The sequence below is a fragment of the Hyaena hyaena genome, unplaced genomic scaffold, assembly GCF_003009895.1.
Source record: "Hyaena hyaena isolate Hyena2069 unplaced genomic scaffold, ASM300989v1 scaffold_1744, whole genome shotgun sequence".
NCBI classification, from domain to species: domain Eukaryota; kingdom Metazoa; phylum Chordata; class Mammalia; order Carnivora; family Hyaenidae; genus Hyaena; species Hyaena hyaena.
The window spans coordinates 71,731-96,413 of NW_024082376.1; the positions used below are offsets into that span (position 1 = coordinate 71,731).

The 24,683-nt window shown below is 38.8% G+C and overlaps 1 long non-coding RNA gene across 2 annotated transcripts in view; it reads left to right on the forward strand.

The window, feature by feature from the left end:
- Window positions 1-5,760: 5,760 nt before the first annotated feature.
- The window catches only part of LOC120226549, a 63,384-nt gene continuing 44,461 nt past the window's right edge, over window positions 5,761-24,683 (forward strand). For both annotated transcript variants that reach the window (XR_005527045.1, XR_005527046.1), the window contains exon 1: window positions 5,761-6,005. This is a non-coding gene — a long non-coding RNA (uncharacterized LOC120226549). The remainder of the gene's footprint in view (window positions 6,006-24,683) is intronic.

Genomic DNA, 24,683 nt, shown 5'->3' on the forward strand with positions numbered 1-24,683 from the left:
TTGAATCCACAACTAAATCTCCAAGCCCATATCCACACACAATGCAGACACACAGACCCATAACACATACCCCTCCTACAAGTCCTGAGAACTGAATCCCTTAGATATGTTGGCCAGTTCATCCTGAAGATTTTTACCGGGTCTCAAAATAAATTTGAGAGAGGGACAGAGAGAGAGAGAGCAGGAGAGGGGAAGAGATAGAGGGAGAGAGAGAATCCCTCTGCATTGTTAGTGCAGAGCCCAATGCAGGGCAGGAATCCATGAACCACGAAATCATGACCTGAACCAAAACCAAGAATTCAATGCTTAACTGACTAAGCCACCCAGGTGCCCCTGGGTGAGTCCATTCTAAGTATTGTTTAAAGTGGTGGAATCTGGTGGTACTGACTTTGCCATCCATTGGGTTTTTGAGGTAACACCTTTAGTAGGACTATGGAAAACACTCATAAACCTAATGTAACTGGTCTTATGTTTGACACAGCAGATCATTTCACCAATGGATTTTAATCAACTGATAATAAATAAACACTGTGACCACCCATGTTTTCTTATGAAGTGGGACTTTTGCAGAGCCAAAGAATACTGTTTCATCCTCAACTAGATGATATGCAGGCAGCCCTCTTCTCTGTCTCTATCCTTAGGCAGCAGTATCTGGGGTGTATGAGTTCTGTTCAAGGAAATCAGTGAGGGCAGCATAAGTACTACTCCTGAATGCAATCATTTGGAGTATGAAAGTTTCCCCTGTCCCCAGCTTCTGCTGGCCTCCATGTCTGCAAATTCTACTAACTCCTATTTAATGATCATTTGAGTCCCCATCATACTTGAGTTCACCATGAAGTCCAATATTACACTGGATATTCATCCGCAAAGAATTCTGAGAATTCCCAAGGAATGCTTACTACTCTTCCACCATGTGTCACCTCAGGAAACCAGCTATTACAGAAGACAACACTGCTCTCTCCCATCACTTTTCACCAAACCATAACTGAAGCTCACATGTGACCACTGCTGTGCCTTGACTCCATCACTTGACCAGGATGTGGTCTACACTACCAGATGTGGTCTTTATCTACACTAAAAGATGGATAAGACCAGGATATAAGAGTTTAAAATTTTTACCTTATATAAAGACAATAGAAAAGATTTACAACAGAGAAAAGCCTTTGAAAATGTTGACAAAATGTAAACATTTCTAGACTGGATAGGCATTATCTTCCATACAGCCAGCCATCCCATTAATAGGAGTGCTTCTGACATTTTCCCCCCATTTGAAGTAATGACACTTTCCCAGTACTTCAAAGTCCAGAATATGGGTGGTGGGGGTGAGGGGGTTCTTCCCAATCTCAATCTCATATTCACATCTTGGTCTATATAATAATCTATAGACATAAAACTTTGTCCACAATGACACAGATTTATATCATGATGCTGAACAGATTATCTGCTCTTTGTTATCTACATATAATCAATAAGTTTACTGAACTATTCCAAACAGTGAAAATAATACTAGGTAACAATGGCTACATTTAATTGAGACATTGCTAGGCCCCAGGATTACTATCCTAAGAAAATTACATGTATTAATACATTTACTCTTCACAACAATCTTCTGAGATAGGTATTTAATTTATTATTATTATTATTATTATTATTATTTCTATCTAACAAGATGGAAAGTATTACAGAGAGAGAGAGAGAGAGGTCACACTGAGAAGCTGTAACATGTGTAACTGTAATCCCTAAAGAGAAAATGAAAGATAATGAGGTAAAGGTAATAGAAAGAGATCACATCCAAGAATTTCCCCAAAATTGTGAAAATCTGAAGCCAGAGATTCAAAAAGCTCTACAAAAGTCTAAACAAGAAAATTACAAAGAAAATACACCTATATATGTCATAGTGAAGTCTGTGAAAACCAAACACCAAACAATAAAACCTAAAAAGCAACCAGAGAAAAAGACTCCCTTCAAATGAGAAACAGTGAGTCAAACCTATCTTCTCATCAGAAGATACAGAAGCTAAATAAGATAATAATATCCTCAGAGTTCCAAGAGAAAACACTTGTCAACATAAAATTCTAAACCAAATGGGGGTGCCTGGGTGCCTCACTCAATTGAGCGTTCAACTTCAACTCAGGTTGTAATCTCACGGTTCATGAGTTCCTGCCTCACAGTGGGCTCTCTGCTCTCAGTGCAGAGCTGCTTTGGATCCTCTGTCTCCCTCTCTCTCTGCCCTTCACCCCCCCCCCCACTCTCTCTCTCAAAAATAAATAAGCACTAAAAAACATTCTAAACCACATAAAATTCTACTCCAAAAGTGAAAGCAAAAAAAATGAGACATGTAATGAAACAAAACTGGGAGACTCATTAATGAATGCCCACACTAAAGGAAGCATTAAAAAGAGTTCTGGAGAAGAAAAATTATTAAAAATGGACCAAAAAAAAGTAGGCGCGAATGAAATGCAACAGAAGGGGTAAATATGTGGATAAATATAAAAGAACCTAACTTTCTCTAACTAAATATCTTACGCTATACACAAGTTTCACTTCACAAATGTAATTTTTGTTTAAATGAGTCTATTTTAAGCCACAGCATCCTGATGGGCCCTTGTGGGTAGGCAATCACCTAAAACACCACATCTTTCAATGAAGTGATACCAGTGCATGACTCCCACGTTCTCAAAAACCCCTCTATGAGTCCCCACATTTATATTGGTATGTTTCTCATCTTAATGACCTCAGGGTGACTAAATGTTATCAACACCAATATACTTCAGCTTGCCATGGTCCTAACCTCCTGAGTCTGAGGAAAAATACAAAGTTGCCCAGACTTGCATTATAGATTTTCCCTTCACCATAGCCTCTGAGGCACATTTCCTTATGTTTATCATCCTCTTTTTCTTTGTATGGTATACTGTAAGGAAAAGCAGGATGCCAGTAAGTTACATAACAACCTCAGAAGGTCTGTGCCAAGTACTCATTTATTATGTGAAAAGTAACTATGCCAGTTAGTTATCTAGTATCTTACAGCCTTACATTGACACTTCTCTACTCTATAATGCTGAAGCTGTGTGTCTCTAAATTAAGTGTTCCAGTTTCCTTTGCCAACCAGTCTCCTGTTAGTTTTCCCCAAAAGAGGCATTAGTGAGAGATCAGAAGTTGAAAAGAAGGGACAAGAAATTCTTACTTCTTTACTCTGGCAGAATCTTTGGAAGTGCACATGTCTTCTGGATGATCTTGATTGGACTTTAATTGATACAATATTTAGTACCAAGAGACTTGATATTTGCAAAAGTGGTTGAGTTCTATCATATCATATCATATCATATCATATCACCCATTTAACTATTTAACCACTTAATCACTAATTTTTTGGCATCGCAGAAGATGTCTAGATCTTGAAAAATGACTATGGATTAACACAAAATAAATCAGGTGGTAAGTTAGATTGCAACTAACGTTCCACATGTATTATCTTTCCTTAAATAAAACCAAATGCCCTGGAACTGGGCATGTAGCCCTTTATAAAACGTCTTGGGGTGTTTTCCTATCTATACCAACTTCTAAACACCACCCAAAGCAGCAAGGTTTCACCTGGAAGGTTAGCAATATTCTTCCACTAACTTGCTCCAAAGCTGTGAGAATCTTCCTGATCTCTGTCAAAAACTGGCTTGCAGGGATTTGAGTATATACTACAGAACATCATTCTGATCCTCTATCTTGATTAGTAGCAACTACTGTAGATGCCTTGATAACATTTAAATATGTCAGACAACTACTGTAGATGCCTTGATAACATTTAAATATGTCAGAGGCTAGGAGATAAACCCCATAAAAATATGTAGACCCGGCACCATCATGACATTTTTAGGAGTCCAGCAGAGTTTCTCCTTATATAGCCTATCACTAAGAAATTAGAGGAATGCATGTTTGGCTTCTTTGGACTTTGGAGACAACCTACACCACATTCCAACCCACTTACTGATCAGCTAAAAGATTCAGTTGCAAGTGGATTCTGAAGCCGATACAGGTTGTGATGGGTTCTGGTCTGATGTTTTGGCTGTGGTGACCAGCCTTTCCCATCAAACCCAGAATAACTGTGGCAAACAGAACTGCTGAGTGGAGTCTATGGGGTTCACCAACAGACAAATCATAGTGATGTTACTTTGGGATTTTGGACCAAAATAATGCACCCTTCTGAAGATACTATTAGCTTTACAGGAAAAAATAGTATTGGGCTCTGGTAGAGATTAAGTATCTGATCATGGGACGAAACTGGCCCAGGAAGTTACTTCATGAGGTGAGTGTTTCTCATCCATTAACATAAATTTAGGGATGAGAAGCAGTACTCTGTTATCAAGTGGAGGTTTTACATAGAGAAAGAGGTCTCAGAGACACCTAAAGGCACAAGTAAATCACACAAGCAGGAGGCTCAGAATCTTCTGGCACTTTCACAAAATCCACCTTCTGTCAACTCCATTAACCAATTCCTACGACCTTAAGGGAAAATCTCAATGGCCAGTTTAAAGAGAAAGAAATAATTCAGGATTTGTTCCATAGATATTTCTATGTGACATGCTGTCATCAGTCCTAAGTGATTACTATTGCACTAAATCTTAATCAGAAATGTCCCTGAAAGACATCAGTGGAAGGAAATCTTCTCATTGGCCTAACTTTATAAAGTATATATAGTTATTTACTTTGCCTGAATAGATATACAGCCAGAGCTGTGAATCCATACTGATTCACAAGCAACAGATAACAGTTCGGCTTAAAGACCAGAGAACTGGAAAGAAAAAAGATTCAAAGATCTAAGGAGTTCACAGGAAGAAGCATGGAATGACTCTCCCAGGATGGGCACAGAAAGAGAGGATATATTTGTTCTGTGTTATTGATTACTAAAGGGTACCCAGAGCAGAGGAAGTTCTCAAATATTATGTAGACAAAGTTACCCTTCCTGTGGGTGTTAACCAACCTATGCCCACCCACCCTCGGTCTTATTCACACTCAAATAGCCTCAAATAGGACTCACACTCAAATAGCCATGGCAGCAGGAATAGAAAGTCATATATGGGTCAACAGCATGAGCTCTCACCTCACTAAAAAAAAAATCCTGCTTCTATCATTGCTGAATATCCAAACCTTCCAACAGGCCCTAATGGGGTATCATTTCTCAAGAGGATCATCTTAGCCACCTGATGGCAGTCTGATTATATTAGATTCTTTCCTATAATGTTAGGAACCATGATATGCTCTCAAAAAAAAAGAAAGAAAGAAAGTTATTTTTACAAGAATTTTTCTTTCCTTCTCAAAACTTTCTGCCTGTACCACCACCCATGGATTAACAAGACGTCGTATTCACCATTATAGTATACCACACAAGTGGTTCCAACCAAACAATTCATTTTAACATAAAAGTACAGCCATGGGCTAATTCCATGACATTCAGTGGTGGTTTTCTTTCTTTCTTTTTTTTCCGTACATTACTTCTCCCAGATGCACTTAGCCAACATAAAATGATGAAATGGCAAACTCACTTTCAAAATGTGGTTTGTATACTCTAAACTTGTGACCAATACATAGTACTATTTCTTCCATAGCCCAAATGCATGAGTTTGGAAATGAAGAGTTAGAAATGGGACTGTTCCTTTCACTGTGATATCTAAGGAACCACCTAAAGAATTTTGCTTCCCATCCCAGCAACTTTAGGCTGTGATGTTTCAGAGTTCTTAGTTCTCAGAGGAGTAATGCTTCCATCAAATGGCGTAAGTAACAATAATCCTTTTGAAGTTGAGATTGCCACCTGGCCATTGGGGCTTCCCATGGAATTAGATTGAGAGGTACCTACTGAGTGATTATGTTTATGGAAAGGAAGTAGGGTCATTGTTATGCAGTGAAGCCAGGGAAGACTGTGCTTTGGACCCAGGGGAATTCCATGGATACCTCTAAAAATTCAAGTAAAAAAGTGTCATAGAAGACTAGAGTAACCCAAAGGAACCCTACTAAAGGTAAGACCGCTAATTTCTGAGCTACTGCAGGAATGAGTGTTTGAAAAAGTGAAGTAGTCTAACCAGCTCAAATACTGACCAGGGGCAAAGGGAGCCTGGAATGAAATTTTTTCTTCCCTACTTGTTACTTACCCATATACCCTAAAATACACATATAGAATTTTATCCTCTTCTTTCCTCCTATTATTTTATGTAGAATGTGGGTGGTAGTTACACTTTGGCTTAATGTTAACATAATATCCAGATGGGCTTTGCATCTGAAATGAAAAGGATCTAATATCACTCAGGGACAGAGGCAGGAAATTGCTGAAATTGGTGTCTTCCCTATGGAAGAGACTCTGTGCATCCTCCTATGTCCCAAGGAGAATTAGATTTTATTAAGCAGAAGCATGACATTACCTTTGCTATGGTACAAGAATTGTAAATATGAGTAGAAGGGTATGGATGGATGCTGAATATCCCAATAAATGGACTTAGCCAGTTACAGAGCCAATTATTAGTCTCATGCCTGCTGTTCTCAATTCTGTTTAGGAAAGCCAGGACTGGAAGTCTGTTTTCCCAGCAGGCTTACCGGTATGTTTAACCAGTAGGAGGTATGGGTGGGATCAGACACAGGAGTAGGGAAGAAGCAGTGGTTCTTCCTTGCTCTCCCTGTACCTCTTGGGGCATCTCAGGAAGTGGCTACAACTCTGGTTCCAGCCATGAGGCCCTCTTCATGGTTCCAGTACTGATCATGTGGCCTTTGCTTAGTACTCTTAGACTCTGATACCCCCATTTCCTTCCTTTCCTTCCATGAGCCCTAGGATTGGTGATTGTTTCCTACAGTTATTAATTTTAATACTTTCTGCAATTATGGTTAGCTCACCACCCCCATTCACTCTCTGTTTGGAACATATAGAGTGTTTTCTTTTACCCTGCCTTGCATAGCCTTCCTTTAACCATTCCATACATTTCTCCTAGACATTTAAATATCTCACTTCATCTGAATCAGTACTTTTCACAGTTTCTTAGAGTCTGAGAGATTTCCAGAAACCCCCTCAGAGCTACTACTAAAAAAACAGGGGGACAGGAAGTGTTTAGAAAACAGCCCCCTCACTTTAACATATTATTTCTGTTTCATATGTTTTACTTATTTACATTTCTCAGAGGAATTTCATCACAACAAAAGCTTTCACTTGTAATAAAATGTTTGAAATCATGGATCTTTGCCACTGATAAACATGTTGAATAGAATTTGGTCAAGGATGAAAATCTGGCTGTTGCCTCAGTAGACATTACTTTGTTCTTTCCAGAAGGTAGGGGAACACATCACTGGGAAGTTTATTCCCTTCCCTCTTTCTCACTCTGTCTCATCAACTATAATCCTATTCCAATGGCCTTGACCCCCTACCCCTTGTTTCTAGGATATTCTCACTCTCAGGAGTCTGACTGAAAAGTTTCCTGAATGCATTGTGTATCAAAAGAGTGAATTCATCCATAAAGCCTGCAATAAAAATAACCCAAACAAATGACTACCACGTCACATGTCCTATTAGCGAAGTACTTGTGTGGGAACAAAATGTTGTTGTTGGTTCTGTTTTCATTTTTTTTAATACAGTCAGGGCCCCAGTGGGGCATGAATGTGGAATATCATCCCACTTTATAATATATGCACCATAATCTTCTTAAAATGAGTTTTCACTTCAAGAAACATAAGGACTTAAATATGAGCAGCCTGTTTTGTGCGTTTGTGTGTTTGGCATCTCATTACACTTCAGACCATTTTGTCTTCTCAGAACAATTGAATATCATTAGTGGAGGCATATTTTGTTGCCAGAACTTGCTTGGTTGCGATTGTGCTTGTTAAAATGTGTCCATTTGCCAGCTGATGGATGGGAATTCTGAAGGGTGCCTGGTGAGTGAGCATTTGAATATCAGAACTTTCATCTCTTTCTTCCTGAGAGAAAAATAGCTTTGTTACCAACCAACACAAAGCATGAATTGTCCTTGACTTCCCCTCCCTCTTTTGTCTTTTTTGTGTAACACTCTATTTAGCTCACTGAGTTTCTATCAAGGACCCAGAACTGTGCAAGACATAAAAATTTTGGAGCCAGGCAAACCTTGGAATACATCCAGACTCCCCGGCTTTATTTGCATCATGACTTTGGGCAAATCTCAGAACCTCTCAGGACTCAGAGTTTTAATTTGCAAAATGAGCCTCCTAATGCTTACTTCTCAGGGCCATTACAATGAAAATCCCACACCCATTTTGATCACATAGTAGATGCTCGTTAACCGGGAGCTAGTCAAAGTGATAGATCAAAAAAAAATGCATGAAACAACTGGAGAAGAACTTAAAAGAAAATATAGTGCAGCATTAATCAGAATATAAGCGGGCACTAAAATACAAGGTACCCACAAATAAATAGCTTCAGAGGCACGACCTAGAAGTTACAGTTCATTCTTAATATTTGCGGTAGTGAATGTTCTATAAAGTCACCAGGAACACTGAATTCGCAAATACTGACCCATGGCTCCTAGGGTAAAAACAGGGTTAGGTTCCTATGAGCCTCTGATAACATTTTCATCAACTAATCAGTGAATAATTGTGTTATGTATGTTTCTATTTGAAAACACTTTATTTTAATACATACTGTCAGTTCATTAACATTGAACTCATGTCTAACAGCACTATAATGCATGCCTGAATAAAGCTTACCTAGCATATGTATTTTCTCCATGAGGCATATCCAAGCTTTTTTGCTTGGGAACTATAAACAGTAACTCAGCACTCTGCTTGGGGCCACTGTAAATAGATAAATCAACAACAAAAAGCACAAAAGTATTAAAACTGTCATACTAAATAGAACATGACAAGGACACTTGTTTACAGAATGTGAGCTAAAACAAGAAAGCAGAGCATCTCCTGGTTCAACCTCAGCTGGGAATGTATACACAGGGTGACTAAAGTTTTTTGCTACTCTGTGCATGCACGTGTCCACTAATTGAGCATGAAAATGCCAAGAGTATTGATTTGCAGATTATAAATAATATTATCAAATAGGTGAACAGGCAAAAGAAAGAGGGATTCTATAAATAATGAGGACCAACTACAAATACGAGTACGAAACCTTGGACTGAGGAGGGGATGGCTTAAAATGAGTGATGGGAATAGTCCAGGGAGGAAGAGCCGAATCAGCACAGGAAAGAGCATGAGAAAACAGGAACAGTGTCCGAGAACAGATTATATCTGCAAAGAAGCCTCTAGCCCAGATCTCAAGGGATGCATCTGTCCTTCACCCATGATCAAATGCTCCCTACTCAGAGTACCTTTCCCTGGCCTTCTATTAGAACAGCACCTATCTTCCATTGCTCTTTAGTCCTTTTTTCTGCTTTATTTTTCTCCAGAACATACTTTCACAAGTAACACATACAAGTTTTTATTTGTAAATTGTCTGTCTGTCCCAGTCAGAATGCAGACACCATGAGGTCGAGACTTTATACACTTTGTTCACTGGCCCAGGAACCTAGAGAGAACCTGCAACAATGTGGTCATCCATAACTGTTGGATCAAGATGTTAGCTTTAAAAATAAAACTGTCCGTTAGTTTGCCAACAAAATGGGTTTATTTGGGGGAAAAGCAGAGGATTGCAATTCAGGATGTGCAAGTTACAATAAAACTATAGACAAGTCAGGAGAACAAAAGAGAGGAATGATCTTTTATAGAGGAAAGGGGAAAATTGGGATTGATTGTCATAAACATAAAGTCCCTTGGTATGTAGCTTTTCATTGGCTGAGTTGAGATGGTTTCCTATTGGCTGGGCTGTTGCTAGGCAAAGAGAAAATTTTTCTTCTACTTGCAAGGGTAGTAAAGTAGATTTCTTCCTACTGGGAGTGCAAAGTACCTCTCTTCCTGTTGTCTCTACAGGTGACAGTGTGGAGGACTTGAGAGCTCCCCCTGCCGTCCTCCTGGCTCCCTTTTAAATGAGATTTCCTTTTATTAATTTTCACAAGAACAAGAATTACAATGAATCTGAATCACACATTAATCCCACCTTTCATCAGAAAGGAAATAAATAACAGTTTAAGTGAATAGTCCTATTAAATATGGAAGATTTACAGTGCTTCTGATCCTAGAGGCAAATTTTAAAAAGACACATGCCTGATTATTCCATGTTGGTTCAAGATACTTTCCTACTCCAAATCTTGACAGAAATCATAGAAAGCATCTACCCTTAACAAAAAACAACTTTCTGGCCATTTTTCTGTCTGTTTCAATTGTAACTGTAGCCGACTGGTATAATTTGAAGGAATCTGGAAAAACTCTCTATAGTGTTAACAGTGTCCAAAATGAGAGTACTGCAGAAACCTTGAAGTCAAAAAGCTTTCAAAATTTCCACTGTACCTGGATAACTAACTAATTAAACTACTGTCAGTCATTAATACTTTAGTGTAAATTAGCTTATCCTGGCATTTTAAGCAGTAATGATGTAATTCCAAACTGTAATTTTAGAGAATGAGAAAACTGAGATGCATAATGGGAACATAGTTTTATAACTAATCTAGTAATTTGAGACATGACAAAAATGCTGGTCTCCTGGCATTCAATTAACTATGGCATTCGGATTCAAAACCTTTCTAGCAGAGGTGTTTGAGACCATCTCCTAATGAAATTTCCAATTAGTAAATCCTTATGAGGAAAGGGTATAAACCCCCAATAAAATGCAAATATCTTAACTGAAGAAAATGCAAATAACTTGGAAAGGTATTATCTTCAATTGGGTTATCAAATTACTGTTCCCAGAAGCCGAGTACCATCTTAGTAATACAATATCCTATGATAAGCAAACTGGGTTTAAATTTTGGTAACAAATAAAGGACTCAAGAAAAGGTTGGAAGTTCTGGGAAGGCCTAGGGCCATTGTGCAGAGGAGGCAAAATGAAGAAAGCTCAAGAGAGGCATAGAGGAAAGTCACAGGAAAGAGTTCCCCAATGCAAATATCAGCTTTTTCACTTTTCTACATTTGACTGTGGTACTTTCACAGGAGTCCAGGGCCCACAGAGGCCAGCAGGTGGCTATGGGGTGCTGGCTTTTTCTGACTTGATCTTGGTGAGTCCCTGAGCATCATGTGGAAGCAACTTGCAAAGCTTGTGACTGCAAATGCTAATCAAGGAACTGATTACACCCACTGGGAGGTGAAAAATGAGCTGATTCCCTAATGGAGGAGCTGGGTTTTGACTAAAATGTCTTTGGAAATGTCTCATTCCACTGCTGCCCATTTCTTTAATACATTCCACCACTGTCTTTTCAACTACATCTTATAAACACACACACACACACACACACACACACACGGAATTCTATAAACAATCATACTTAGCTGTTAATGTTTGATGCTAGCTTAAAATAATCTCCATAGCTCTGTCTTCAACCCATTTTTCATGTAGGTAAGTATTGCTTACCTTCTCAGGAGTATTTATGTTGTCAAAAGGAAATTTGCTTTTTTTGCCCTTTGAGGGTAGGAACAATTATTCTCTTCTTTAATTTGCATACAGCATCAGGAAACATCAATGCTATGAATTGAACTGATCTGTTAAAAGTGGAATTTCTCACATGAGGGTAGGCAAATGAATGAATTATTTGGGGAAATGAGATCCCTTTCCTATAGCTTCCAAAAGAAACCACAATTGTTGCCACTGTTTTATACATCCATATCTCAGCAACCTTGATACACAGAGATATTGAACACCAACAATAACATCTGCAAAACTGTAGGTGATTAAAAGAAACATCTGGCTTTCGATTTTGAAGGCTTATGTTTTACTAATCTTCTTTTCAAGATGCATTAGGCCACTATGTTGGGGGAAGGAATAACATTGCTCTAAACAAGGGGTCAGGAAAATCAGAGTCCACAAGCCAAATCTGTCACGCCACCTGTTTTGTAAAAAAAAAAAATAATAAAAAAGATATTGGGACACAGCCACATTCATTTATTTACATATTGTGTATGGCTCTTCTCAAGCTAGAACAGCAGAGATGAATAATTATGACAAAGACCATATGGCCCACAGAGCCTAAAATATTTACTATTGGCCCTTTATACAAAAAGGCTCTAAACCAGTTGATTTTTTTTCCTTTAACCAGTAGATCAGGCTTTGGACAAAGGCATTTATGTGTTTAACAAGGCTTCCAGGAAAGCCTGCTATTTATTGGTGTTTAAAAAATTCCATGTGGAACTCTATTTGAACCAGGCTCAATGAGGGCCTATGGCATGAATGGACAAGAGACAAGTAAGACACCTGCCCACTAGTCAGGCTCTAAGGAAATCCTACGTGATAGCTTCCTCTTAACTTCTTGAGTCTCATATTCTCTCCAGCTTTCTGATTTAGCCTTCCATTTTCCAATGCTGACTTTGGTACATTTCCACTTAGTTCGTGGCACTCCCTTTCTAGACAGCCAGTATTTATCTTTGGCATCACTCTTTGGTTCTACTTTTGCTACTGCTATTGTGTGTGATGTTTCTGCTCCTGCTCCACTGCTGACTTCAGACATCTTTCTGGTTTTGGTCTTCTAATTCACATCTCAGAGTACAAACGAAAAAACTATAGCAAACATTCTTCTTCGTTGTGTGATTTCTCTCTCAGGAGGTCTCTAATTCTTAATTTTAGATCCCAAGACAAACATAAGATTGAGACACCCAGGCATCTGTTTTTATATAGTACCCCAGTGTAGCCAGTACTCAAGGAGTTGTTAAGTGGAATGGCCCAAGGGCACATGATTCAATAGTCTCAGGAAAAGCACTGTCGCCAAGCCATAGTATGGGATTACCTGGCATGCTGTCCAACTCATAATCAGCATCGTTTTCAGGTTCAGGAAAGTGAACTTCTTCCCTAGCTATATCTATTTTCAAGTCTAGGAGGAGAATATGCATTTGGACTTGACATTGACAGTGAAATTGTGTGTAATAACAGCCTCTCTGTGAACACCTTACCCTCCCTCTAGGTAACTGAATGGCCTGAACTTCTAATATCTTATTTTGACTATGTAAACTTATGAAAATTATAAAGCTAAAATCATTTAACTTTGAAGATTTAAAGACTCTCAAAATTGGGGACACATCTATTTTTACAAACTGAAAAAAATACTTAAAGTGTGTATATGTCACTATACATTATATATGCTCATACACACATAAACAACTATGTGATATTATTATGATATACATGACAGTAAAACAATAAAAAATAGTTTATAACAAGACAAGAATCACTGTAATTTGGAGTCATTTATAGTAAATTTGGATAGCTCTACTTACATTAAAAATTCCCAATAATACCACAGTTACAAATGTAACATTACATTTTATAATGACTGACAATTCAATAAAAATTTGGATTATTTTCAGTAACCTTTCTTAAAAAGGTAAAACATACATTTAAAAGTTTATAAATTTATTATCTAAAATATTTAAATAAGACTTTTCTTGGCAATAGAACATAGCTGTACTTATGTGCATTCATTTCCAAAAGATTTTTAAAAAACAGGATTATTGCAGATAGTTATTTATGTAGAGACTGATCATGACCCTCCGAGAGCCCCATGAGACTTGATCTGTGTCAAAATCATCATTTTGTCATCAATATCTTGTGTAATAACTGAAATCCAACTCCTTCCAGGAAATTTCTATAACTTTGTCTTCTTGGATAGAGTACCCCTGGACTCAAACTTCATATTTTGTCAGGAAGAATGAGCCTGAGGATGCCATTCTGTTCCCACTTAGGACCCTAGAGTAGACTTAAATTTTCCCATCTGCTGTCCATCCCAGCACTGGCTTCCTTCTCAACAGAGAGTATCAAGAGTGACTTACAGCTGTGTTCCTTCAAGATCTAGCAATTCTCTCTTCTGTAAAATTTGCATCACCCAATTGCTACCACCTCTGAGAAACTGTATGAGGTACTTTCAACAGTTCATTCTAGGCCCCTGGAGTTCCTCTCAGGGAGATAATGAAGATATGTGTCAAAGTTAAATGAGAGTAAAACCCCAACGGGTGAGAGCAAATGCAGCCACTCAGAGTGATAGAAATGACAAAGGCTATAATATAGGGATGCACTGTTGCAGGCACTAGATAATGTAGATGTAAAGAGGATCTGGGAGGGAAAAAAATTGAGAAAGGACAAGACCTTGGTCAAAAGAAAAATAATAACAAAAAATAGAACACAACAAGAGATCATTACCACCAAGAGTGGTAAAGATGCCCTCCCATCAGTGATGATGGGAATACTCAGAACCTTTTATTCATCTGAAGGAATGCCATGAGTAAGGGGTGACAAATCAGAACTTTCTTGTTATTCCCAGTAATCTTCAACAAGACTCTGTGGAAGGGAGTACAGGCAGCAGTTGGCTAAACCAGAAGCAAAGAGGAAAAGATTAAGGTTTGAATGAGATGGAACATGTGTGAGGATCTATTTAGAAGAGTAAATTTTAATTGTTCCCATTGAGTAAATCTCATTTGCCCATCTAGACTGCTAGATCCTACAGGGCAGGGACAACATTTTGTAAGTGTTTAAAAACACAGCACACACAAAATCTTGTCCAGATTGTCTAAACAAGAAGAAACAAACTAAAGTCACAGGGGTAGTAAATGTCAGAACATCTTGACACTAGAGTTCTATTGACCTATCTAGATTAAATGTATGCTTTTTTGTATGATGTACATTTTATATATACTTCATCCTCAGCTTCATTTTAAATTTCTTCTGTTGTTTATTCTTCTTTCTTTTTTTAATAGTTTATTGTCAAGTTGGTTTCCATATAACACCCAGTACTCATCCTCACAAGTGCTCTCCTCCATGCCCATCACCCCCCTTCCCTTCTCCTCTACCCCCATCAGCCCTCAGTTTGTTCTCAGAATTCAAGAATCTCTCATGGTTTTCCTCCCTCCCACTCTCCCACTATTTTTCCCCTTTCCCTTCCTTATGGTCCTCTGTTAAGTTCCTCCTAATCCTCCTATATGTGCAAGCATATAGTATCTGTCCTTCTCTGCCTGACTTATTTCACTCAGCATAACACCCTCAAGTTTCATCCATGTTGCTACACATGGCCAGATTTCATTCTTTCTCACTGCCATGTAGTATTCCATGGTATAAATATATCACATCTTCTTGATCCATTCATCAGTTGGTGGACACTTAGGCTCTTTCCATGTTTTGGCTATTGTTGAGAGTGCTGCTATGAACATTGGGGTACTTGCGCCTCTAGCCATCAGCACGCCTGTATCCCTTGGGTAAATTCCTAGCAGTGCTATTGCTGGGTCATAGTGGAGTTCTATTGTCAATTTTTTGAGGAACCTCCACACTGTTTTCCAGAGTTGGCTTCACCGATTTACATTCCTACCAACAGTGTAGGATGGTGCCCATTTCTCCCCATCCTCGCCAGAATCTATAGTCTCCTGATTTGTTCCTTTTAGCCACTCTGACCAGCATGAAGTAGTATCCCAATGTGGTTTTGATTTGTATTTCCCTGATGAGGAGGGACGCTGAGCATCGTTTCATGTGTCTGTTGGCCATCTGGATGTCCTCTTTGGAGAAATGTCTGTTCATGTCTTCTGCCCATTTCTTCACTGGATTATTTGTTTTTCAGGTGTGGAGTTTGGTGAGTTCCTTATAGATTTTGGATACTAGTCCTTTATCTGATATGTCATTTGCAACTAAGATGGTGCTGGGAGAAATGGACAGCAACATGCAGAGGAATGAAACTAGATCATTTTCTCACACCACACACAAAAATATCCAAAATGGATAAAGGACCTGAATGTGAGACAGGAAACCATCAAAACCCTAGAGGAGAAAGCAGGAAACAACCTCCTTGACCTCAACTGCAGCAATTTCTTACCTGACACATCCCCAAAGGCAAGGGAATCGAGAGCAAAAATGAATTATTGGGAACTCATCAGGATAAAAAGCTTCTGCATGGCAAAGGAAACAACCCATAAAACTAATAGGCAACTGACGGAATGGGAAAATATAGTTGCAAATGACATATCAGATAAAGGGCTAGTATCCAAAATGTTTATCCTTCTTTCTTATCCATTCCTAATATCTTATGTTATAGCCTATGAAGCTCTATACGCCATCCTGTCTTTCCAAGTACAAAGCAGTTAAATGAATCAAGAAAGAATGTCATTTATGTGAAACACCCCATCTCTCCTTTTCTCTCTCTCCCTTTCCCTCTCCCTCCCTCCCTCCCTCCCTCTCTCTCTATCTCTCTCTCTCTCACACACACACACACACACACACTTCCCCTTAAGTGGAATGATTTGCACTTGGTAGTTAAAGGTTTGTTCATCTGCTCTTCAATCTCTGGGAATTCTGAAAGACAAAATTCTATCTTTATACATTTCTTAATAAATAAATTACTTAGGAACCCAAGTAAATGCAAACCCCTATTAAAGTCAGGAGTCTTTCTAATATACTTCCATTTCATATCATACTTTCTTGATTGACCACTTCCTGTGGGTCTGTCCTTTCCCACCAAGTCTTCACTCCCTCACACCAAGTTCAAGGACTCAGAATGAATACAGAGGCACCCCCTTGGGTTTTAAGTCAAGCGTTTCTGTTATTTACTGCACTTTCATTACTTTTGATCATTGCAAGGCATGTTGGCATATGGGAATGGAAATTTAGATTGAGTAACTTTCAGCAATGTCAAATGAGCTATTAACAGAACCAAATTCTATTGTGTCCTAGTTGCTTTTGGAATATGGCTTTCGGTGTCTCAGCACAAGATGACCTCTGAGTTTGATGGAAGTCTACCAATAAAAAAATAGATAGGAAATAATAAAAATGACATACTGAGGAGTTTTAAATCATAAAGGCATACAAATTCATCTCAAAAAGGATTACTCAATCATTAAATAATTAATGAAGACTTAATGTTTTGTCAGAACTGTCCTATGCACAGATGTGAATGAAGGAACAGGGAAAGTTGAAGTCTTAATTGTCAAAAACATGGAAGACACATGAAATACTGCATAAAAAAGGGTGAGGTTGGGAGAAAAGTAAAAGTGCTAATGTACAAAGTAAAATTTTAATGTATCTATGGGTCTCATTACTCATTAGTTTGTAATGGTACACTGGGACAATCACGAGATGGGGATACAGGAGTCCAGGTTCCTCCCCTGGAGCAGCCACAGATGAGCTTTCTGGTTGGGAAGTTTGTGTCTAGGTCCAGCTCTTCATCTGTGAAATAGGGAATCTGAATTATTTCTAAGCTGAAAGAAATGTGTTGTGCTGTGTTATGGAATATATAAATTTTTTGATGTTAAACACTGACTTATTTATCAAAAGAAATTAGAAATATTTGAGTTGCTCCTACATTAAGAGGGTGATATTAACAGAGGCCAAGGTAGTCTCTCCAAAGTGTCCATTAATAAACTGAGAGAAAGCCTAGGGCAGAAGGGCAATGGAACCAAGTTCAAGAGGGATATTTTAAAGTGCTTAATACTTTGTTAAGATTATTTATATACTTTGAGAGAGAAAGAGAGTGTGTGTGCACATGCCCAAGAGCAGGGGAGGGGCAGAGAGAGAAAGGGAGATAGAGAATCCCAAGCAGGCTCTGCTCTGTCAGCATAGCGCTTGACGCAGGACTCATTCTCATGAACGTTGAGATCATGACCCATGCCCAAATCAAGAGTTGGCTACTTAACCAACTGAGCCACCCAGGCTCCCCCAAAGGGCTTATATTTTGAAAAAAATATGAACAGTAGTATAAATGAAAACCCACACTATTGGATTAAATTTTTTTTTAATATTTTCTTTTCAATATTTTTATTTATTTCTAGGAGAGAGAGAGAAAGCGTGAACAGGGGAGGGTCAGACAGAGAGGGAGATACAGACTCTGAAATAGGCTCCAGGCTCTGAGCTGGCAGTCAGCACAGAGCCCTACGCGGGGCTCAAACCCACGAACCGCGAGATCATGACCTAAGCGAAAGTCGGACGCTTAACCGACTAAGCCACCCAGGTGCCCCAAATTTTTTAAATATTTTTTAATGTTTTTTATTTATTTATGAGAGTCAGAGAGAGGGAGATACATAATCTGAAGACAGGCTCCAGGCTCTAAGCTAGCTGTCAGCACAGAGCCTGATGCGGGGCTTGAACCCACAAACTGTGAGATCATGACCTAAGCCAAAGTCGGATGCTTAACCGACTGAGACCCCCAGGCGCCCCTGGATTAAATTTTTGTAACATTTCTCCACTTCCTTTTACAGAGACAATGCATAATATGTTGACTAAGTCTCCAGGATTTGATGCCGGACCAAAACTCAGCTATAGCATTTATTAGCTACTTCACTTTGAACAACCTAACCTCTCTAGGAATCAATGATCTTAACAGAGAACCAAAGGTAGGTTATCTTCTAATTCATTCTTGTGAGGGGCACGTTAGGTAAAATAAGCATTCAATAAACTGTAAACATTCTGATATTCATACTTACTCAGATCTGGCAGGATAAATAGAATCATTATTACTGAATTAGAAAAGGTATCACCACAACCGGGAAAACTTAGCTGTTATAACTATTTTTAAAATGCTAGCATACTCATACCAGCTGATCGCCGTTTAAAAGCAATCTAAACTTTCTTCCTAAAATTAACATTACCCAAAAGTTGGTCACTAAGAAGGACAGTAAGTTTACTTTTGTTTTAATTCATCTGTCTAGGAGGAGAAATCTCTATGGTTGGTCCTATCCACATTCATTGTCTGGCCTATGGAATGTGCCTTACTGTCTTCTTTAATGCACAACTACAGGTGATTTCTTCATCTAAGAGTCTGCAAGTATTTTTTTTCTTTTCCTGTCAAACTCTTTGAGGGCATTGGGCTGACAGTTCTGGGTCGGACTGAGTTTAATCTTTTCCTTTCAAATCAAATTATGGGGAAAATGCCAGGGAAATGGCTCCCTAACAGCTGGCATTGTTCAGAAATCACGGAGCTTGGTGAATTTGTAAGATAAGTGTCTAAATTGTGGAGAAAGGCAGACAGCTTCCCCTCTTGGGCTGATATCTGAGCAACTAATGACTTAAATGACTCCATTTTGCTCTCCACACAATGGCCTATCCTGGAAGACTTGAGAGGCTCTTGGGGTTCAGTGGCCTCTCCAAAAATCAGCCTCCCTAAAAGCTGGTTTGGGGTCTTCCTCACCGCCTTTGCTCCCTATTTAGTAATTTCATAACTTTTAAAACTGGTGAAGAGAGGACAGGGTAGATTCCTTCCTAGAGTAATATGAAGCCCACTGGAACCTCCCTATCAAGACATGAAGAAAAATGGCTAAGAAAATAGAAAGTACTAGTAGAACAAAAGCCAAAAATGGAGAAACAACTTTTAAAATATTATTGGAGAGGCACCACATTCACATTAAATACTAAAATATTAAAATTGATTGAGGTTGTGAAATAAGTGAATTACTTAGTCTCCCATGCATTAAAATTAATTTTTCATTTCCTTCTTCAGGCCACTTCCCACTGGCTTTCGTTGAGCCCTCTTAATATTTTATTTGCTGAAGGGAAAAGGTTTCCTTTTGACATATTGGCATTCCTGGGGTTGGGTGACTATCTCACTGCCAACTGCACAAGATTTCTTAGTCCTAGTGAAGCAATAATAAAGAATAAAGGAGGGGTGCCTGGGTGGCTCTGTCATTTAAGCGTCTGACTTCAGCTTCGGTCATGATCTCCTGGTTAGTGGGTTCAAGCCTTGAGGGAGACTTCGTGCCAACAGTGCAGAGCCTGCTTGAGATATGATCTCTCCCTCTCTCTCTCTGCCCCTCCCCCACTTTCTCAAAATAAACAAATAACCTTTTAAAAACAGTAAAGGATTTGCTATACCTCCTAAACTCGGCATGTATTTTAAACCAGACTCTCCCCTAAAGACTGTTATTCATAAAGCTATTCCCTTTGCATGTTACATTCCCACCTTTCTGTCTTCCAAACTCCCCAACCATTAGCCTATTGGTAATTCATCTAGACAAAAACTGAAAGATAAGTTGAGGTCACTACATTTGAGCTGCCAAAAACAGTTTTTATTTTTCTTTATTTGGAACTCTGGGAGTGTGTTGCCTCTTTAGGGATTTAGAGCAGCCAAGGCATAGTATTCCCTGATCTCTGGAGCCCAGAAATTAACATGTCAGATCTTCTGTAGTTAGGAAGTAAATTCAAAGGTGGTACACAGGTACCAAAAGCAGAGTGGATAAATGGCCCAGAGAAGGCATGCAGTCCAATGCAGACTCCAATCACTGGAGATGGCTTTGGAGACTTACTAGGATATTAATCATAAAAACCTCCAAGTTTCTGGTCTTATACTCACAGCTAAATGTGGACTCTTTGCTATAATGAAAGTTTACACACGTGAAGAAGGAGGTAAGATCAGAAACACTCAAAGTCTCTTCAGAATGAAGTGGGATCCCAAACTCTCCATCACTCCCTAAAGTTCCCTCCTTCATGGCCATGAGAGTAGAGCAATGTTTTTGTGCACTGTAGTCATACAGTGTTAGATCTAGGGAGAACTTTGACCCTGGTCTAGTTTAAAATCTGTTTTCCAAATATAATATAACTGCAGCAAACTAAACAGACCTGACTTGCCCCAGTCAAAACAGAGTTAATCCCTGAGGCCTCCGTGTTTCCCAGGTGTGCAATTCAGGACCTTTGCATAGATTATTTTTAGGGCAGCTGGTGATAGGAATATGTCTTCTTATTCTTAAGGTTCATTCTTCTTTTCTTATATCACTCAAGATTAGGGGCTAAGGCAGAAGCCATGCTAATTCAGGTTACTTGAGTCCAAAATAAATGGTATAGATATATTATCTGTTCATAAAAGTAACACATTCTTGACTTGGTTCAGTATTCAAACTAAAAGTTTAGTTATGAAGCCAGTAACTATTCTTGTACATATAAAACTATCAGTATGTTAGTTAAATCCTGTGGTGCTCATAGGAGAAAAATCAGAAGTCATAAGCCCCACTCATCCTTTAAGGAAAAGTTGATCTAACTCCATTATTCATACAAAGTCACATTATTGGTCAGTCATGGGTGACAGAGTTCGGTTTCCTCATTGCTAGTTGTGTGCTCTGTTTACTATCCCAGAAGGGATAATTTATATTGTAGCATTTATTTAATGAAGGACATTAATTAAATGGTAGATTCCCAAAGCTTCAACAGAAGGGTACACTAACCCATTGATAATAATAGTGGTTACAAGAATCAAGAGAAATTCCATAACAATAACCTTGGGAAACTATACTAAATAGAACTAGACATGTTTTTATGCAGCAGAAATTTTCAAAGCCTTTAATATCTTGTTAAGCTTTACAAGCATTTAAAAGGGATATATACTAGAATGGTCACAAACAAAGGTGACCCTGGAAATCAGAAACTGAGGAGCATTTCAAGTGAATGTTAAGACTCAGAATGTACCTTAGAAAACCAAGTTAGTTAGTACCCAAGGCACCTCACTATTCTCCCTCAGTGTTGCCAGATTACCAGGTAGGAAAAAGGAGCTGAAGAATAGTCCTTTTAACCACCAATCCCTTTGAGAAGTCTATAATGAAGATCCCTACAATTCTCAAGGCTTCAACCATCAGCTCACTGTGAATGTACTGAAATCTCAATATATAATTTCTCTTCTCAGATCAGACCTTCACCTCATGTCTAAAGTTTTTAACCTGTCCACAACCCAGCTGTGATCTATTTTTTTTTATTCCACATTAATTGCAATCATAGTCCTTGCTCTTATCACACTTGTGCATTTTTGTTCCCATAATGATCATGGCTCTTTTAAGATCTTGTCTTTGCTTACTGTTCTTCTTATCTGAAATGAATTGTTTTCTTCTTCCTCTCCGTTGAGCACAGTCTTTATTGAGGTGACCTTATACCCCATCTCCTCTCTAAGTCATCAGCATTTCCAGTTCAGAAGTCAGTTTCTTTTGCTATAAATGTTCACAGTATCACTTACTTTCTGCCTTGTTTTGTTAGTTATATTTTCACAGGTTTGTGCTTCATCTGCCTATTTAGGTTATAAATTCTTTTCTTTATCTTTTTTTCTCTATCAGCATGGAGCTTGATGTTTGGCATATAAAATACGTCAAGTAATTGTTAAGGTTAAATGAAACATAGGAGTTAAGTTTCTATCAATAGGTTCAGATCATATTAGAGAGTTCCTTTAAAACCACATAGAAGACTTTCGACTTAATCTGATGGATGGAGACATTCTAAATTTCTTCTTAAAGATAAGGAGTATGAAAAAAGGATAACATCATCTCTAGTTGAATAAGCAATGTAGCTTGGGGGTCATGGGTAAGCATTGTGAACCATACTTCCTAGGTGTGAATTCCAGTTCTGTTACTACCACCAATGTGAAAGTTACTAAACTCTCTGGCTTTTAGTTTCCACATCTATAAAATTAGAATACATTACTCCTGCAGTCATTTTGAAGTTTGGATGAAGTAATCCATGAAAAGCCCTAAGAGCAATGCCTCACACCTAATGAGCCCTCAAGAAACAGTAGTTAGTATTATAACTAACTACATGGGGAAGTGAAAACAGCATTGGTCTGAGACCTGGGCTCTGCTGCAGATTGAAGAAAAGGTGCAAATGAGGTCAAGTATTGCTGGTAGAGGGGCTTGATTAGAACTCAAGAAAAAAAGAGCATGTGTTTGATGAATTTACCATTCTCTGCACCCTAGGCTTACAGGCTTGAAATCAGACTTGTAGCACAACAAATGCATTAATCAAGCTTACAGAGACAATCTATAAACACAGAAGCCCAATTCATTAATTTACAATGAGAAATATAACTATTAAGTAGATGGGATGTCAGTGTTTATGGATAAGCATGTTCTCTCCCGTGGACAAATATATGCCAGAAACCAAATCATAATCCAAGAATTGTCTGATGAAAGAGAAACAGCAAGTAGAGAAAGGGGGTGACCTCGGTATACAACCAAGTTCATAGCCACATGTATCCCGCTCTGCTACAGACACATACCCATCACTCCAGAGATGTTGAAACACATTCCCATTTCATTCTTCCAGGGACTGAAAACACTACATTTCCTTAGCTTCTGATAGGTACCTTTAAAGATACCATACATATCATTATTTTCCCTGTACAATGCAATCATTTGGATATATGTTTTCTAAGTACATTCAACATTTATGTGAAGTTCTGCCTGAATGCTATGATTGAATTCTTGATGTTTCATAGTTCATAGTTCACAGTTTTCAGATAGTTATCTTTTCCTTAAACTGTTTTGGTGAACCTCTCACAGCCCTAAGAGATTCCCCTAAGAGGGATTTCTGTATCCCTTCCACTTTGAGTCTTCCTAAATTTATCCTATAGTGCATATCAGTTAGCTGGTGTTGCATAATACACTATCTCAAAAGGTATCGATTTAAATGTTTATTCTGAGCCCCTTTGTTTGCTAAGACCCTCCTCTGGGTTAGCACTTGTGGCTGGGCTCAGTTGAGTCCTTTTCTCTGCACACAGTGTCAGCTGCATTTGCACAAACTTCTGGGCTCAGATGTGGTAGAGACGACTGGGATAGTTGAGGTCTCTCTCCACATGTCTCTCCCACTCCTTGTTCTGTCAGGGGAAAGAGACTCCACCTCTCAATGGAAGAAACTGCCAAAGATCTGTAGCCAGATTTCCTGAAATCTACCATGGATAGGAATAATTTTTGACTGAATGACTGACTGACTGACTGAGTGAATGAAGAGTGAATGAACGTGTCTTCGGGGAGAGAGGTCATACCAGTCAAGTACTCAAGGCAGCTGAGTCAGCAGCTCTCTAACCCACGAGTCCAGCAAACCTACTTGTATAGGCCATAGTGAATGAAAGATGCTCCAGTCCCAGAAAAAAGTTTGGAGCAGGCATCATGCACTATTCCCTCCCGACACTCAAACTTTATGATCCTAAGAAAGTAATCAGCAGGGGAGGCGAAAGCCCCTGAATGGAGGCTGACATCGAGTGACCCTTGCCAAGGAAGCTGATGCTGACCGCTCCTGCCCAGTGATCGAATTTGATGGGTTTCATCATCTTCCTCCTGTGCCCACTCCGGCTGCATCGATTGCATCGCCTTCAATAACTCTTTTGTGGTTAAAGGCTGCTCCCGAGACTGCCCTCTCTGAGTTGCCTAGTTTTGTCAATTCCAATTCAGCCAGACATCCTTTTACCCTTTCCTAGACAACAAAGCTTTCTGGTCGATGTTTAAAAAAAAAAGGAAAGAAAACTCATAGAAGCCTCAGAAGCCTCAGAAAGTCTTACTAAACCCTTCTTTCCTTAGGACGCATTCTCCCCCGCTTGGGTTAAGGAGAGCAATTCTCCTTCTCTGCCGATAGCTCATATTTATCTTCTCTCCCAGCTTTTACTTCTGCCTTGGGATCTCAGACACAAGCCTCCTTGTTATTTTCCCCTTTCTTCTTTCTGAAAATTAAAAATGCTTTATTGAACATAAAGATAGCATGTACATTTTAACCCTGTATGTCACTTTGACCTTATTTCTTAGATAAGAAAAAAAATACATCTTTTGAGAATTCCCATTAGGCCTGAATTATGGAACAAGGACTTTCCATTTTATGCTTCAAATATTGCATGTCTCTTTAAGATGCTGCAGAAAGACCTCCTCAAAACAGGGGACAGAAATTAATGCCATGAGAA